Source organism: Phyllobates terribilis, unplaced genomic scaffold (genome assembly GCF_046119375.1).
Source record: "Phyllobates terribilis strain yellow unplaced genomic scaffold, ASM4611937v1 Scaffold_7__3_contigs__length_470593459, whole genome shotgun sequence".
In the NCBI taxonomy this organism is placed as follows: domain Eukaryota; kingdom Metazoa; phylum Chordata; class Amphibia; order Anura; family Dendrobatidae; genus Phyllobates; species Phyllobates terribilis.
The window spans coordinates 361,803,680-361,821,908 of record NW_027362767.1 but is presented as its reverse complement, the minus strand read 5'-3'; the positions used below and the strand labels follow the sequence as shown (position 1 = coordinate 361,821,908).

The window sequence follows — 18,229 nt, the reverse complement described above, 5'->3', positions numbered from 1 at the left end:
TTGTTTTTTCACAGATTGATTAAAATAAATGAGTACGAAAAAGGAGCGATACTCTGCTATAAATGGAAGACGGGCAAAGGCTACGACAATGCAGAAGCGATGCCTGGGCAAAGTCTAGTTTTCAGCTGGTGGCCGAGTGCTATAGGATAGAGAAACCAGACAAGCGCACGGCGGCCCTGGACAGACATTAACCCCATTTCATCCAGTAGAGGAAATTCATAGTTGTGTCACTGGCTGAAAGGGGCTTGTATAGGAATAAAACCTGCACAGGCCGTTCTTTTGATATTATAGGTCAGCTCCATAGGAGTGAATGGAGCAGGGTTGCAATACCAGACACAACCTGAGAACATTAGTGGAGCAGTTTTAGGAAAAAAATTACCTTTTTTTCTACTCAGATAAACCCCTTTCATGATTAAGTTTAGATTAAAAGATGTCCATCCTGACTGTCATGTGCTTCCATATGTGTGTCTGTATAGATGAATTGCATACAAAGATGCCTATTACATAACTGACAGAAGACAAAAGTACAATACATGAGAACAGTCCCAATTTTGTTGACATCGATTATCCCTCGTACAGCAAGTGGGCCAGGATTATGCACATTTTCACATAAAATGGCGGTTTTGTGGGCATTCCAGAGTATGAGGGTTAAATGTCTTAATTCTGGGGTTTATAGAGGATATGTCACTTGCCATAAATATTTGATTTCTCATATCTGATGTAAATGCTCCTCTTTTCCAGAATCCGGCGTTGTTTTTCTTTTGTTTCTACGCCACTCCGTTCCCGAGATATAAACCCTCCTTTTTTTAATGTAAATCTAATATTTTTAGCTAAGTGGGTGTGTTCTTCAATAAGACTCCCACAAAGAAGAGTTGTGGCCACGACCCCTTGCTATGAAGAGTAGATTTACATGCAGGAAAGAGAGGGTCATATCTCTGGAATGGAGAGGTGCAGGAGCAAAAAAGAAACATCACCAGATTCAGGAAAACAGCCGAATTTACACTAGGTGAAAACATTACATATTAATTACAAGTAATAGATCCCCTTTAAGAGTTATATACTGAATATATCATTCCCGTTACTGGGAGTCACTTAATGCATTGAGTGATAGGCAAGTATTATCATCTCAATCTGAAATTACTGGTATATATATATTGTGTAACCCGTATTATTTGTATAGATAATGAATACATATCTTTGATCGAAGGTAGAGATATATATATATATATATATATATATATATATATATATATATATATATATATATATATATACACACACAGCATTGCACCTTTAAGTTTCTCCCTGGCTGCATTCACACATTCCATTTAGCAGAGCTACATTTCAGAATAATATTCTTATAAGGAAAAGCAGAAGTTGCCAGGGCTCGTCACAACTTAACTAATACATCCCCAGGACTCCCCGATGCCAAGAGGGCTGGCAATATATTGTGAAGATCTCTGGCAGAGAATGTGCTTTGCTTGTTGTTTGAGACTGATGTGTTTTATGCAAGGTTACACAATTCTGTACGGCGGATTCATGGGCTCTTGGCACCAGCCGCACCAATGTGTCAGTGGGAAGCTGTACTTCTGTTAACACTGCGAGTCCTAAGAACACTGGAGGAAAGTTTCAAGTTCACCGACTAATGTGCTTGTCTCTAGGGATTAGACGCCGTCGGGAAAAAGTACAACTATCACAAATGTATAATGAGTCCTGACTTCTCCGACAAGGTCTGAAAATAACAGGGACAAGCCCCACGTCCATGAAGCAAGGGCAAACAACGCCATGTTGGGGTGTGTCTACAGCACGACGGACTACCCAACCCACTATTGAGACCATGCTTATCCTGAGATTTGACATGTGCATCTCTGAAGTATTTCTGATACAATTTATTGTTTTCTCTGTGTCCAAATAGAACATTTTTTTATATGCCTGGCAGCTAGCGTAGAATGCTGGCACTTGCAGTCCTATAGACGCATTTTGCTACTTAGAACATTAAAGTGCTAGGTTTGTGACATCAAAAGATCATAAAAGTTTAATCGTATTGAAGTTTTGCTATAATTAACTATTAATTGTATATGACTTTTAAAGTAGAAGTTTTTTGTTTCAGTGACTTTCCATCTGAAAAATAGAAGTTTTAAAAAAATACTTGAGTTGATTGTAAATTACAACCCCCACAGGGGTTGTAATTTAGCTTTCTATAGCCCCTGAATGTAACTGAGTAGAGATGAGCAAACTCGAATTTAAAAGTCCAAGGTTTGTACCGGACAGTTATTGTCAGGTGCTAAATGCCGAGCACAAACTTCTCCTGGAAGTTTGTTGCAATGTTTGGATTTCTAGGGAAAGTCCGTTGCAGAGAGAGAGAGAGAGAGAAAATTATTTTCCAGCTCAAGTCTGGGTCCCTATTTTTTGAATGGGGTTTGGGTTCTGGTTCAACTTTGGGTACACTCCTGGAACCCGAACCAAACTCTGGAATAAATTTCGGGTCAAGTACCAGAACCTGAACTTTCACGGCTCCGGTCATCCCTAACCGTGAGTTATTGTGTGCACCGTCATATGAATATGATCTGGGTTACAGAGGAAAAAAAAATCAGAAACACTCTGATGTACAGTATGGACTCACAGCAGGCTACCAATGCCATAAAGACACTCAAGACAGATCCATGTACATCTTACAAAATCTGAACTGTAATGCAAAATTTTGTTTGCCCCCTTCTAATGTCTATGCGTTTTTCAATGTGATTGCGATTTTGTGGATTCGGACACTGTTTTTATCAACCAGAAAACACAGGGTGAATTAGCAATATAAATTTGGAATAGGAAATCAAATCTGAATTTTCGGAAAACACAGTAAAGGGAGAACTGTAATAAAGGAGTTGGAATAATCTCACTATACAGTATATACATAAACTCTGAAAGCAGGACAGTTTCCTATGGATGATGGGTTCAAGACTGCAGGCATCTAACAAAGAAAAAAGTCACTAAACAGTAAAAATAATATATTTGTTGTGGTTATCTCAAAAGGTGGAGGTAGACAACTGAGAGTTCTGCAATTCACATTTCACCTATTCAAAACGGAATAAAATTTCTCTCCAAAATAGTTTGATCGCCATAACATTCCTGGTAGTCTAAGGTAGTAAATGGGTTCATGACAACATTCCTGGTGATCTGGGGTATTGAAGGGATTGATGGCGTTGTTATCTGGAGCAGTGGAGGGTTCATTGTAACAGTCCTGGTGATCTAGAGTAATAATTAAATGGACTTTGACAATACAGTGTTATCTTCCCTTAGGCCCCTGTACAGCTGATCAGGCGGCACACATGGGCTTTATCTCTACCCTTGGGTTAACAGTTACACAATCCCATACACCATTTTTAGCAATTTTAGCTGACTGTACTTTGTTAAGGGCAGGATTAAACAAACACCTGGACCGATATAACGTTATTCCGCTGAAATGCTTGGAATGGAGCTCCCACACGTTATGAGGAGCTCCAAGGAAATGTTTCATCTAGTCTCTCATTGTCGATTGAGCTGCATTTCTTATTTTCTTGTTATTTCCTAACATTCTAAAATGTTTATACTGTATAGACTGCGATATCTGCAAAATGTTATATTTGATAAAGTCTTTAGCGCAATACAAAACTAATCTAATCCCGATGATAGCGTCTAACATTCACCAGATCCATTAGTGAAATGCAAAATGAGCAACTTGCATATGTCATAAATTAGTGATCTATAAAAACACATACACAGAAGCAAAACTAAAGAATCCTAATGTGACATGTCTCCATATCAGGACAGTAAATAAAAACTAGGAAAAAAGAAAAAGAGGAGCAAAAGGGAGAAAAAAAGTTGGGGCTGGTGCAAAGATTGTTTGGCACCTCTCACACTCTCACTGAAGTAAAGTGACATGTATACAGTGATCTGATCATTAATATGTGCGGCCAAACTAAACTAGCAATACATCAGGCAAGCCAAGTCAGTCTAGATCCCGAATAGTATGTATCCCCTTTCGCTGCTACTTCCGCTGGAGCCCCCATACCCAGGACACATGGTCTGTCAGCTCACCCCTCGTTATATTCCCATGTCTAACAAGCACTTAGATTCTTCACGGTAAATTAATTCTCACTATACTTGACTTGCAATTGTCATACAATGCTAAATACACAGAAAATCCCAGTGCAGTGCAAAATCACACCGGAAGCATGAACGGGCCACAACTGGTTATCCTCTGTCAGTATCGGACTGGTCTGGCAAGGGCCCTCCAGTAACATTACATCTAGAGGCCCACTGTTCAGCTACTTGCAAAGATAACCTAATCTTATTTCAGAAATTTACTTCTGCTTCATTATATTAAATTGGGTTGTTTATGTAATCATAGAATCATAGAATGGTAGAGTTGGAAGGGACCTCCTGGGTCATCTGGTCCAACCCCCTGCTCAAAGCAGGATTCACTAGATCATCTCAGACAGATGTCTGTCCAGCCTCTGTTTGAAGACGTCCATTGAAGGGGAACTCACCACCTCTCGTGGCAGCCTGTTCCACTCATTAATCACCCTAACTGTCAAAAAGTTTTTTCTAATATCTAATCTGTGTCTCCTCCCATTTAGTTTCATCCCATTGCTTCTAGTCTTTCCTTGTGCAAATGAGAATAAAGATGATCCTTCTACAATGTGACAGCCCTTGACATATTTGCAGACAGCTATTAAATCTCCTCTCAGTCTTCTTTTTTGCAAGCTAAACATTCCCAAATCCTGCAACCGTTCCTCATAGGACATGGTTTGCAGACCAGTCACCATTCTGGTCGCTCTTCTCTGAACTTGCTCCAGTTTGTCTATGTCTTTTTTAAAATGTGGTGCCCAAAACTGTACACAGTATTCCAGATGAGGTCTGACCAAAGAGGAGTAAAGACCGATAATGACTTCACGTGATCTAGACTGTATGCTTCTGTTAATACATCCCAGAATTGTATTTGCCTTTTTTGCTGCTGCATCACACTGTTGACTCATGTTCAGTCTATGATCTATTAGTATACCTAAGTCTTTTTCACATGTACTGTTGCTTAGCTCTATTCCTCCCATTCTGTATATGCTTTTTTCATTTTTATTGCCCAGATGTAGTACTTTGCATTTTTCCCTGTTAAAAACCATTCTGTTGGTTGCTGCCCACTGCTCCAGTTTATTTAGGTCTTTTTGAATCCTCTCTCTCTCTCTTCTCTAGTATTAGCTATCCCTCCTAGCTTTGTGTCATCAGCAAATTTAATCAGTTTACCCTCAATTCCTTCATCTAAATCATTGATAAAGATGTTGAACAATACAGGTCCCAGGACGGAGCCCTGTGGTACCCCACTTGAAACATTCATCCAGCTGGATGTGAAGCCATTTACAACCACCCTTTGAGTCCGATCACTAAGCCAGTTATGAATCCACCTAACAGTTGCCTGGTCCATTGCATACTTGGTCATTTTTTCAATAAGGATGGTGTGAGATACTTTGTCAAATGCTTTGCTGAAGTCAAGATATACTATATCTACAGCATTTCCCTGATCCACCCAGTCAGTGATTCTGTCATAGAAGGAAATTAAGTTAGTCTGACATGACTTGTTAGTTACAAACCCATGCTGACTCTGGTTAATCACTTCATTCTTATCCATGTACTTACATACATGTTGTTTAATAATTTGTTCAAAGATCTTTCCTGGTATAGAAGTCAGACTCACCGGCCTATAGTTCCCTGGGTCCACCTTCTTCCCCTTTTTGAAGATAGGAACAACATTTGCTCTTCTCCAGTCTTCTGGGACTTCTCCTGTTCTTCAAGAATTTTCAAAGATTATGGAGAGTGGTTCTAAAATTTCTTCTACGATCTCCTTCAGTACTCTGGGGTGTAATTCATCTGGACCTGGAGACTTGAACTCATTTATGTTAGCTAAATATTCCCTCACAATCTTTCTGTTTACAGATAACTTGGATTCCTCTATTCCTTTAAAAGGACAGTGAAGATCAGTTGATGTTACATTTTCTTTCTGAGAGAAAACAGATGCAAAATAGGAATTAAAAAGTTCGGCCTTCTCAACATCCTCTCTTACCATTTCTCCATTTTCATCCTGTAAAAATCCTATAGCATCTTTGACTTTTCTTTTACTTTTGACATACCCCCAAAATCCTTTTTTATTGCTTTTGACATCTCTTGCAAGCCTTAATTCATTGTCAGCTTTAGCTAACCTGATACGTGCCCTGCAGGATCTGCAGACTGCATTATAATCTTCCTTAGATATGCCTCCCTCTTTCCATTTAATAAACATTTCTTTCTTTCTTTTTAGCATGTGTTTAAGTTCTGTGTTCATCCATCCTGGTTTCCTTAAATGCTTCCCATTCTTCCTACTTTTCGGGATTGTTAACGATTGTGCTTTGAGAATCTCATTTTTAAAAATTTCCCATCCTTCCTGGACATTTTTGTCCTTAAGGACATCCAGCCATTGGATCCCTCCTATTCTCTTTCTGAGTCTCTTAAAATCTGCCTTTCTAAAATCTAACCTTGAAGTTTGAGTCTTCACATGTCTTCCTCCTCTAGTTATCCAAAATTCTATAATAGCATGATCGCTGCCTCCTAGGGTCCCAGCCACCTTTACCTCCTCAACCATTTCCTCCCTGTTTATAAGGATTAGATCCAAAGTAGCAGATCCCCTTGTTTTCTCCCCTACCTTTTGGAAGATAAAGTTGTCAGCAAGAGAGGATAAGAATTTGCTTGACCTGTTAGTTTTACTTGAGAGAGATTCCCAACAAATGTCTGGATAGTTGAAATCTCCCATGACCACTACGTCATATTTTTTGGAGAACTTGGTCATTTGATACATAAAGAGTTCATCCATATCTTCAGCTTGCCCAGGTGGCCTGTAGTAAATGCCTACAATGGTGTCCTTTCCGTTGTTCTCTCCTTGTATTCTTACCCAAACAGTTTCCACAGAACTCCCAGTCTCTGAAGCTTCAATCTCTGTGCAGATATACGCTTTTCTAACATACAATGCAACACCTCCTCCTCGTTTATCAAGTCTGTTTCTTGCAAATAAGTTGTATCCTTTTAGCCTTTTATTCCAATCATGTGTATCGTCCCACCAAGTTTCAGTGATTCCAATGACATCATATTCCTTTTCCTGCATTAGTAGTTCCAATTCTCCTTGTTTGTTGCCCATGCTTTGTGCATTTGTATAAAAACATTTTAGTTTGTGATTGGTTTCTCTTCCTCCCATATTTTTATTATATAAATTGTTTTGTCTTTGTTCTTCCTTTCCACTTCCAGTAGCAGAGATCTCAATAGTATTTGTCAGCTGTATGGCTTTTTCTGGCCTTTTGCTTCCCTTCCCACATTGTTCTAGTTTAAAGCTTTTCTGATGAGTGTAGCAAGGCGACTTCCAAATACATGTTTTCCAGTCTTCGTAAGGTGCACCCCATCTCTAGCAAGTAGTCCATCGTATAGGTAATTCATTCCGTGATCCAGAAATCCAAATCCTTGTTGACGGCACCATCGACGTAACCAGTTGTTCACCTGTAGAATCTTATTCCACCTCATTGTTCCATGGCCATCCACTGGGAGGATGGATGAGAAGACCACCTGCGCTCCCAATTCTTTCACTTTCTTGCCTAAGTCTTCAAAGTCACTGCAGATGGTTTCCAGGTCCTTTCTTGCGGTGTCATTTGTCCCCACATGTATTAGCAGGAATGGGTAGTGATCTGTAGGTCTGAAGAGTCTTGATATCCTGTCAGACACATCTTTAATTTTTGCTCCTGGAAGACAGCACATTTCTCTTGAGGTTATGTCTGGTCTGCAGATAGCGGCCTCTGTTCCTCTTAACAGGGAATCCCCCATGACCACCACTCTCCGTTTTTTCTTCACAACATTCTTCTTTCTCCATCCAGGAGGATTCTGAGGGCTTACAAGGTTATTCATTGCTGGCAAAGTCTTATTTTGCGGTATTTCTTCATGGTTCTCCTGCGTGAGAGCCTGGTACTGGTTCCTGAGCAGTATGGGTGCTGACTGCCTCTCGATCCTCCTGCTTCTGTGGGTCACATGCTTCCATTCCTCTGTTTCGTTAGGTGCAGTTCGAATTTTTTCTCTTTCTGAATCATGAAGAGATAATTCTGCTCTAAGAACTCTTCACCTTCCTTAATGATTTTCAAGGTAGTTAACCTCTCTTCTAGATTTCGCAACTTTTCCTCCAACAGGGACACAAGCTTGCATTTCTGGCATGTGAAGTTTGGCTTTTCCACTGGCAAGTCTGTGAACATGTAGCAGGATATGCAGCTCACCAAATGGCTCCTGGACTCTTCCATGTTCTTACTGTTAATGTTCTGAAAACAGTGAAAAAAGCTTAAAAAAAAAGCTTCCGGCGCGCGGTTTACCGATGTCCTCTTTTCAGCTCCAACAGCCAAAATCCAGTGTTCTTTGAGCTCGCGGATGAATGATTAGATGATGGTTTTCTCTGTAAATATTGAATCAAGTGTTTTTGCACTGCTCATTCGCACTCCTTCACAGGGGCCCACCTGGGAATTCACCTGCTTCCCTGTGGGCCAGTCTGAACCTGTCTTCAGTCTAGATCTGCTCTTAAGCCCCCGTCTCACATAGCGAGATCGCTAGTGAGATCGCTGCTGTGTCACGGTTTTGGTGACGCAACAGCGACCTCACCAGCGATGTCGCTATGTGTGACACTTTGCAGCGATCAGGCCCCTGCTGTGAGGTCGCTGATCGCTGCAAAGTGTCCTGGACCATTTTTTGGTCGTTGCCCTCCCGCTGGTCAGCACACATCGCTGTATGTGACCAGCGGGAGCAGCGATCAGGCTGGTAACCATGATAAACATCGGGTTACTAGGGGCACATGCGCACCTAGTAACCCATTGTTTATCATGGTTATGAGCCTGCTAAAGTGAGCGGTAACCTCCCGCTCACTGTAGCAGAGTGGTAACCATGATAAACAACGGGTTACTAGGTGCGCGTGTGCCCCTAGTAACCCGATGTTTACCATGGTTACCAGCCTGCTCCTGCTTCAGCAGCAGGCTGGTAACCAGGAGCAGGCCATCGTGGAAAGATTCTTTCCACGATGTCGCTGCTCCCCTGATCGCTGGTGAGCCTGCCTGTTTGACAGCTCACCAGCGACCACATAGCGACGCAGCAACGATCCCTGACTGGTCATATTGTTGTCGGGATCGCTGCAGCGTCGCTAAGTGTGACGGGGCCTTTAGTCTTGGTCCACCAGTAGCATAAACCCCAAAAAACGTACTAGAGCCAAGTCTGTTAAAATAATTATTTCACCTATTCCTCTGCAAAGGAAACCATTAAACTGGAGCCTAGAATTTTCTCAAAAAGGAAAAAAAATAAAAAAAACTCCATTTGTCGACAGCTGTTTCAGGGTTCTTGACCCTCATCAGTGCAAATTAAAAGACTGCTTGGCTGGGTGAAAAACCCTTAATGGGCAAAGTTTATCTTTATGGAAACTGCCATTCTGACGGGAGAATTGTAGGACATGCAATACTCCCTGGGAAATAAAAAGTATGAAATTAGCCTCTTCATAGAGGAAGAGAGCAGGGTTTGTATTGGAGGTAACAGTCCTAGAAGTCAATATTGACTTGAGATGGTGTGAATTGATTCGCAGGTCTTGGGATAGCAGCCAAGTCAGTAATCTGTGGCAGGTGGACTGGAGGCATGTGAACTGCCCTCTTACCAGCTCTTCTTTTGACTATTCGGTTTGGTACAACGTCATCGACATATGATGTCGCGCCAGGCTAGCTAATCAAAAGAAGAACCACAGATACTGAGAGGTAAGAGGTAGAGATGAGCGAACCCAAACTTTAAAGTTCGGGGATCATACCGGAAGTCTGTTTTAATGTTCAGAAGTCTGAGAAAGAGAGAGAGATTCCAGCTCCAAAGTTCGGGTCCCCATACATATCAATGGGGTTTGGGTTCAGGATCAAGTTGGGGTAATGTACTGGTACCCGAACCAAACTTTGGACTAAAGTTCGGTAGTTCGGGTTGGATACAAGAACCCAAAATTCCATGAGTCCGCTCATCCCTAGTAAGAGGTGGTTTTCAGGGCTGCCATCAAACAACCACAGATTACTAATGTGGCTGATGGAAAGGGTCTTGCGAATTGACTCACACCCTCTCTTATATGGACCTTTTAAAAGTGCCATGCCACATAACTTGGTACATGAATCAAAACCATACCAATTCATACTTTTCACTCAGAAATCACTGAAAAATATGCAACATAAAAGTCACTAACTTGAGATGTCTCCATGTATGAATTAAATATATTATATACTGTATGTGGCATTAAGTCATTGTATGCAAATTATTCATCAGACTGCAAGTCAACATATGATTCCATAATCCAATGTGTGGTGGCGCTGAGCCATCATGCAAATATATATTTTTTTAAATTACAAAAGGCCTTTCGCAGACCGAAGACAAAATAGGGAGAGAGAGTAGTTTCCATATGAAGATCAAAAAGTTGTCATCTCTGAAAGTCTAGTAGAAAACATCTGCTTTGCAGACTTTAAAGTGAGGAGAATTTGCTTATTTTGCAGACATCAGAAGTTTAAATGTCAAAATAACTCAATGGCTCCCAGTACCTCCAAATAAGCTATAGCTTTACTGGTCAAGATCCTAACTGGAAAGAAAAACAAATGCACTGGTATATTCAGAGCTGAAGGGTAGTGTTAGGCTGTGTGCCTACTATGCGTTTTTTAAGCGTTTCTGCAGCGGCAATTCCGCTGCAGAAACGCTTAAACAACGCTTGGTAGAAGGTCTGCCATGTTCCCTAATGATAATCCGCATGTGCTGTGCACATGCTGCGGAAATTTCCGCTACAGATTATCATTGCGGAAAAAAAAGCAGCACTACCAATTATTTTGCGTAAACGCGGCGTTTTCACCGCCATTGAGGCTATGTGCCTACGATGCAGAAATGCTCCGGATTTATCCTGAGATTTTCTGCTTCTCCCTGGCAGAAAAAAACGCATGCGGATTGTACATGCGGATTGTACATGCGTTTTTCCTGCCAGGGACAAGCGGATGTGAAGCGTTCTTCACATGCATTTCCGATTTTAGCATCACTTGGAAAGTGCTTGACAACTTTGTCACACTATATAAATCCAAGCAAACGGCATGGATTTATATAGTGTGACCGAAAGAATGGTAAAAAATAAAAAAATAAATATATACTTACCTTCTGATGGCCCCCGGTGTCTTTATTCCATGCGTCCTGGCTTGCCGGCAGCTCGTGGTACACTAAAGGACCTGCCGACGTCAGCGGTCGCGTGACCTGTCACATGACTAAATGACGTCATGGCAGGTCCTTTTCAGACCATCGCGAGTTGTCGGCAAGCCAGGCAGCATCACTAAGGATACCGGGGGCCATCAGAAGGCAAGTATAATATTTATTTTTTGTTTTATTCTTTTTTTTACCGGTTCTACGGTACCCGGGTCCGGTGTCCTTGTCTCGGCTTGCCGGCAACTCGCTATGGTCTGAAAAGGACCTGCCATGACGTCATTTAGTCATGTGATGGGTCACGCGACCGCTGACGTCGGCAGGTCCTTTAGTGTACCGTGAGCTGCCGGCAAGCCAGGACACATCGAATAAAGACACCAGGGGCCATCGGAAGGTAAGTATATATTTTTTTTTTTATTTTTTGCCATTCTTTACGGTCACACTATATAAATCCATGCCGTTCGCATGAATTTATATAGTGTGACCAAGTTGTCAAGCACTTTCCAAGTGATGCTAAAATCGATGGAAAGCGCTTGTCAACCCGCATGTGGATATGCATGTGAAGAACACTTCACATCCGCATGTCCCTGGCAGGAAAAATGTATGTACAATCCGCATGCGTTTTTTCTGCCAGGGAGATGCAGAAACGCTCAGGAAAAAATCCGGAGCATTTCTGCATCGTGGGCACATAGCCTTATTAGGAAAACCTTTTTTTTTAAACCAAGTAGTATCCACAGATTTGGTGATAAATGTATGATTGTTGGCAGCCCCACTGCTGAGAATCCAACTAATCACCAGATCAAGGGTCGCAAATCCTGTTAATTCAGACTGCGGTCATGAGGACTTTGATGGAAACAGCCAAAAGCATCAAAGCAATCAGTCCAAAGGACTTTGGGTATGGATCATGGAGGTGCACTGCTGCTACATTCATTCAATCTAGGAAGTGTTGGACTCAGAAGTCCCTGTTCTAGAATCTGGTTGAGGTCCCAGTAGTGACGCAACACCAGTCATATATTTATCACCTACCTTCGGAATCAGTGAAGTGTGTTCTTAGCAGGAAAACCTCTTTAGGAGAGGTTGTCCAAAACGAAAAAAGTTGTTATCGCTAATATTCCATCTTGGCTAAACAAGTGCTTTGGAATAAGCAGATCAGTACATGCTCAGTGTAACTCTGAGCACCTCCTAAATTTAATTCCATTCCGTTTGGGCTGACATGAAGCATGATCCGGAGAGAAACATTAGTGGTAGATGCCGGATGGCCTATGAGAGCAGAATATTTATAAAAAATAAAATAAAAGGAGGAATTAGGAAATGTTTGTTTAGCCAAGATGGGATATTATGGATAACTTTTGTATTGGACAGTCCGACATTTTTTTTAAGTATATGACAAAAAAGTTACATTTTTGCACACATTTTGCCAGTATATGTCAGTTAGTATACGATTTATGCAATTTTGCAGTTATTTAGACATATGACAGGTGCGTAATGGTCCGAGCGAATGTGATCCCCAAATGTGATATAGACCTAGCATACAAGGAATCCATTTCAATATTACAGATATTTTATTCAGAAAATGCCATTAGGACATTGGCAGCATTAGACTAACATACTGTAGACCCATTTTTTTGTATAGAAGTGTTCTGAGCTTCTAATCTGACCATGCCTCTAGAAGAGGAGAGCAGAGATGTCGCCCATTGAGAATGGTGGATCCTCTGTTATGTACCTTTCACTGTAATCCTGTCTGTGATGATAATAAGACTGCTGAAAAGTCATCTGTACAGAACAGTAAGTGTGATTAACTAGTATAAAGACCTAGAAGCCAGTGTCAAAAAAAAAAATATTTATTTCGTGATGTTGAAAATTAAAAATTTTAAATACATTTAACATAAACGCTTGACTTAAACATTATATCATTTTCTAATTACCCGTTTGTTAAGAGTCTAGTGACTCCATTAGACTGCGTACTATTGTGCGGTACTACGGTATTTTCTCTCCATTTCCTTTGTTTAAAAAGATATATTTAACAGGCTACCCAAACTTTTTTTTTAATCCCAGGATACCAACAACAAGTATATCATACATTATTTTATAATATATTTATGGAATAACTCAAGGTGTAAAATGCAGACAATGGATTTACAGAAAGGAAATAAGACTTTACTGGAAGGATGTGCAGATTCTATAGAGCAAAATTCTCCGCAAATCCCAAGTCATTTTTATATGTGTGAACGTGATAATCTTCCAAGCCGTTCCACCTATTACGCTATAAAGCGCCATGATATCCACACTCGAAAATGAATACAGCTACTGAAACAAGTCTCTGCAAGCTGCAGTAGGTGGGGTGCCTTCTTCTGAAACAATACCGGGACCTCGCACCTCATGTAGGAAGTATGAAACCAACATTAAATTAAAATGCTGATCCATTCTTGACAAGCAGTTCGAACATCACGCACCATACAGTATCGGTCTCTAGATTCCCTTCATTACACTGATGGAGATCTGCTCACACTTTGCATCTGTCCTCTTCTATTCCATTGCATTGAAATTGTGCAAAATTATGAATATAACCGCAGGCTCCCCGCAATACCTTTCTTTGCGGCTCCCTGCCATCATTGGTGCCACATACTGACCATTCTATATACATTTATTACTACAGAAAGGAAGATTTGGTTGTACATAAAAATAGCCAGGCATTTCACATCCTGGTTAGCCACATTAATAAAACTACAAGGCAGTGGCACAAGTGCATCAAAACCTTGACTCCTTTTATCTGTAGTGACAAATGGGGGAGCAGGGGACCCCATTCTTTGGATAAGGGCTCGCTTACACCAGCGTATACATCGAACGAGTGCTATCCGATTTTTATCGGCTACTAATAGGACCAATGATATTCAATGGGGCAGTGCTGATGCCCGATTGTTTCATTGACAGAATCTGTCAGTGAAGAAATATCGCAGCACGCTGTCAGTGAAAAAATATCGCAGCATGCTGTCAGTGAAAAAATATCGCAGCATGCTGTCAGTGAAAAAAATATCGCAGCATGCTGTCAGTGAAAAAAATATCGCAGCATGCTGTCAGTGACAAAACTATCGCAGCACGCTGTCAGTGACAAAACTATCGCAGCACGCTGTCAGTGACAAAACTATCGCAGCACGCTGTCAGTGACAAAACTATCGCAGCACGCTGTCAGTGACAAAACTATCGCAGCATGCTGTCAGTGAAAAAAATATCGCAGCATGCTGTCAGTGACAAAACTATCGCAGCACGCTGTCAGTGACAAAACTATCGCAGCATGCTGTCAGTGAAAAAAATATCGCAGCATGCTGTCAGTGACAAAACTATCGCAGCATGCTGTCAGTGACAAAACTATCGCAGCACGCTGTCAGTGACAAAACTATCGCAGCACGCTGTCAGTGACAAAAATATCGCAGCACGCTGTCAGTGAAAAAATATCGCAGCATGCTGTCAGTGAAAAAATATCGCAGCATGCTGTCAGTGAAAAAATATCGCAGCATGCTGTCAGTGACAAAACTATCGCAGCATGCTGTCAGTGACAAAACTATCGCAGCATGCTGTCAGTGACAAAACTATCGCAGCACGCTGTCAGTGACAAAACTATCGCAGCACGCTGTCAGTGACAAAGCTATCGCAGCACGCTGTCAGTGACAAAACTATCGCAGCACGCTGTCAGTGACAAAACTATCGCAGCACGCTGTCAGTGACAAAACTATCGCAGCACGCTGTCAGTGACAAAACTATCGCAGCACGCTGTCAGTGACAAAACTATCGCAGCATGCTGTCAGTGACAAAACTATTGCAGCACGCTGTCAGTGACAAAACTATCGCAGCATGCTGTCAGTGACAAAACTATCGCAGCACGCTGTCAATGACAAAACTATCGCAGCATGCTGTCAGTGACAAAACTATCGCAGCACGCTGTCAGTGACAAAACTATCGCAGCACGCTGTCAGTGACAAAACTATCGCAGCACGCTGTCAGTGACAAAACTATCGCAGCACGCTGTCAGTGACAAAACTATCGCAGCACGCTGTCAGTGACAAAACTATCGCAGCACGCTGTCAATGACAAAACTATCGCAGCATGCTGTCAGTGACAAAACTATCGCAGCACGCTGTCAGTGACAAAACTATCGCAGCACGCTGTCAGTGACAAAACTATCGCAGCACGCTGTCAGTGACTAAACTATCGCAGCACGCTGTCAGTGACAAAACTATCGCAGCACGCTGTCAGTGACAAAACTATCGCAGCACGCTGTCAGTGACAAAACTATCGCAGCACGCTGTCAGTGACAAAACTATCACAGCACGCTGTCAGTGACAAAACTATCGCAGCACGCTGTCAGTGACAAAACTATCGCAGCATGCTGTCAGTGAAAAAATATGTGATTTCATTTTGAAATCTGATGAAATCTGATGCCACTCACCCAAGTCCATGGGTGAATGGAAAACATCGACTGCACGCTGGTGACATCCGCAAACTCACAGAATGGAGAAGATGGAGAAATTTTGTTCTCCATCTTCTCCTCATGCAAAAGAATTGGATCACACTATGCTGACACTTGGATCAAACTCTGATCAGAGTTTGTAATGGTAGTTCCCTTTGCACCACTTCACAAGTTCGGTGATTCCCTGGGGCAACTTCCCACCAGGTTACCAGCAAATCCATACACAAATTGTTTCCAAGGCACCAGAGAGAGGGTATGTGCACACGATGCAGAAATGAAGCAGAAAATTTCTGCATCATTTCTGCATCTCCCTGGCAGAAAAAACGCATGCAGATTGTGCATGCGTTTTTCCTGCGGAATACATGCGGATTCACATGTGTTTCCGCATGTGGATTGACAAGCGCTTACCAGGCGATTTTATCATCACCTGGAAAGTGCTTGACAACTAGGTCACACTATATAAATCCATGCAACCGGCATGGATTTATATAGTGTGACCCGAGAGCGTGGTAAAAATAAAAAAATAAATGTATACTTTACCCTCTGATGGCCCCCGATGTCCGGCTCAATCCGTTCTCCCTCGCCGGCAACTTTGAATTGAAAGACCTGCCGACGTCAGCGTCACGTGACCCGTCACATGACTCTGACGTCAGCGCAGGTCCTTCAACTCACTGCAAAGTGCCGGGAACCAAGCAGGAGCGCTGCGCGGGCCGACAGAAGGTAAGTATACATTTATTTTTTATTTTATTCTTTTTTTACAGCTTTTTTAATGGTACCTGGGTGTGGAGGAGACTCTCCTCTCCTCCACACTCGGGTACCATCCGCACATTAGAACGCGCCAATAACGCAAGTACAGATGCAGTCTTGCGGAATTGGCGCGTTCTAATGCAAGTTAATGGCGGCGAAAACGCAGCGTTTACGCAAAATTAAATGACATGCGGCGGATCTTTGAGCGCAGCGTTTACGCTGCGGAAAAATCCTCATCATGGGCACAGCACATGCGGATTTCAATTGGGGAACATTGCTGCCCTTCTACCATGCGTTTTTAATGCGTTTCCGCGGCGTTTACGCAACTGCAAAAACGCCGCGGAAACGCATTAAAAATGCATCGTGTGAACTCAGCCAGATAGTGGAATGACATTATTTATCCAAAATGCATCATCACGGCAACGTTTTGGACAGCAGGCCCCCTTTTTCAGATAAAAAAACCTAAGTTTTATCTGCCATTCTACAAATGCTTGAAAAAGGCCGCCTGCTGGCCGAAAACATTGCCTGGATGATGCATTATGGATAAATAAGGAATGGAATGATCTCTCTGGAGCCTTGGAAGCAATTTGACTCTGATCAGTTTGACCAAAGTGTCATTAGCATAAATCAACCAGATCCTTTTGGATGAGAAAATCTACGGTCGTGTGAGCGAGCCCTAAATAGACGTTCCAGAAATCTAACCCACTCACTTATCGGTTATTCATATCATATAGTGTTAATAGCAAAAACTCCAAAAAATGGAGCAAATTGTCCATAAAAAATATAACAATCTTTATTGAAATAGCCCAATATATAGGCAAAACATATATATGAACCATAGTTAGACATGATCAGTGATACAAATCAGGTGTTAAAAAATGACAACCACCACACATAACAGTCTGGGAAGGGAAGAGCAGATGTTCACATAAACTGTGCATAAAGTTCTAGTGCTCAAAGTATTAACTCACACTGAGTACTATGTCTGCAATATACAAAGTCCCTCCCAGTTGTAGTAACAACAGGTACCAGGTAAATATATCAGACAGTGACTACTTGTGCATATACAGACAACAAAACATAAGCTCATACCCATAGTTAGCCTATGTGGGATGTCACCGCAGCAGCCCCAACGCGCGTTTTGCGTTGGCTTCCTCGGAGGGCTGTGTCTAATGTTTGGGAGCGTTCATCATTTATATTATTGGCCCTGATACTGAGAGGCATTGGGCCTTATCAATTTAGTGATACTATTATATATGCTGCTCTATGGATATTGGTTTAATATAGTGTTAAGTCTCAAATGGGAAAACCCATTTCAGACCTATTAAGCTTTAAGTTTCATCTCAGCCCTTGGGACTGTTCTTCAAGCCCCCGCCCCCCAAAAAAAAAAAAATCACACAAGTCATGTAACCCTGGTCTGAAGAGAAGAGGGTTAACAGAAGTGGTGTCACAAGGAGCCTGAGGGCAAATGCCAAATTTCCAACAGGTCCGCTAACTATCACGAGTCATGACCATATTACTCATGGACCAAAAGAGACCTGTTCATTTCCACTGGTGATAAATGGGATAAAACAGATCCTGCGTTGATGGTGGAGGGTGGTGAAGTCTGCCTGTGCTGCATAAACATTACTATTGAGATGCAGACATTTTAGCAGCATGTCTGCTGTGTAATAATATATTTTACGCTTAGGTGAGAAGTATGTATGTATATGCCCACAAACAGCGAAGAAAACCAAGGAACACATTGAAATAATATTT

At 41.8% G+C, this 18,229-nt stretch overlaps 1 protein-coding gene across 7 annotated transcripts in view; it reads right to left on the bottom strand.

The window, feature by feature from the left end:
- The window catches only part of MBNL3 (muscleblind like splicing regulator 3), a 169,003-nt gene that overhangs the window by 103,582 nt on the left and 47,192 nt on the right, over positions 1 to 18,229 (bottom strand). The window lies entirely within an intron of this gene.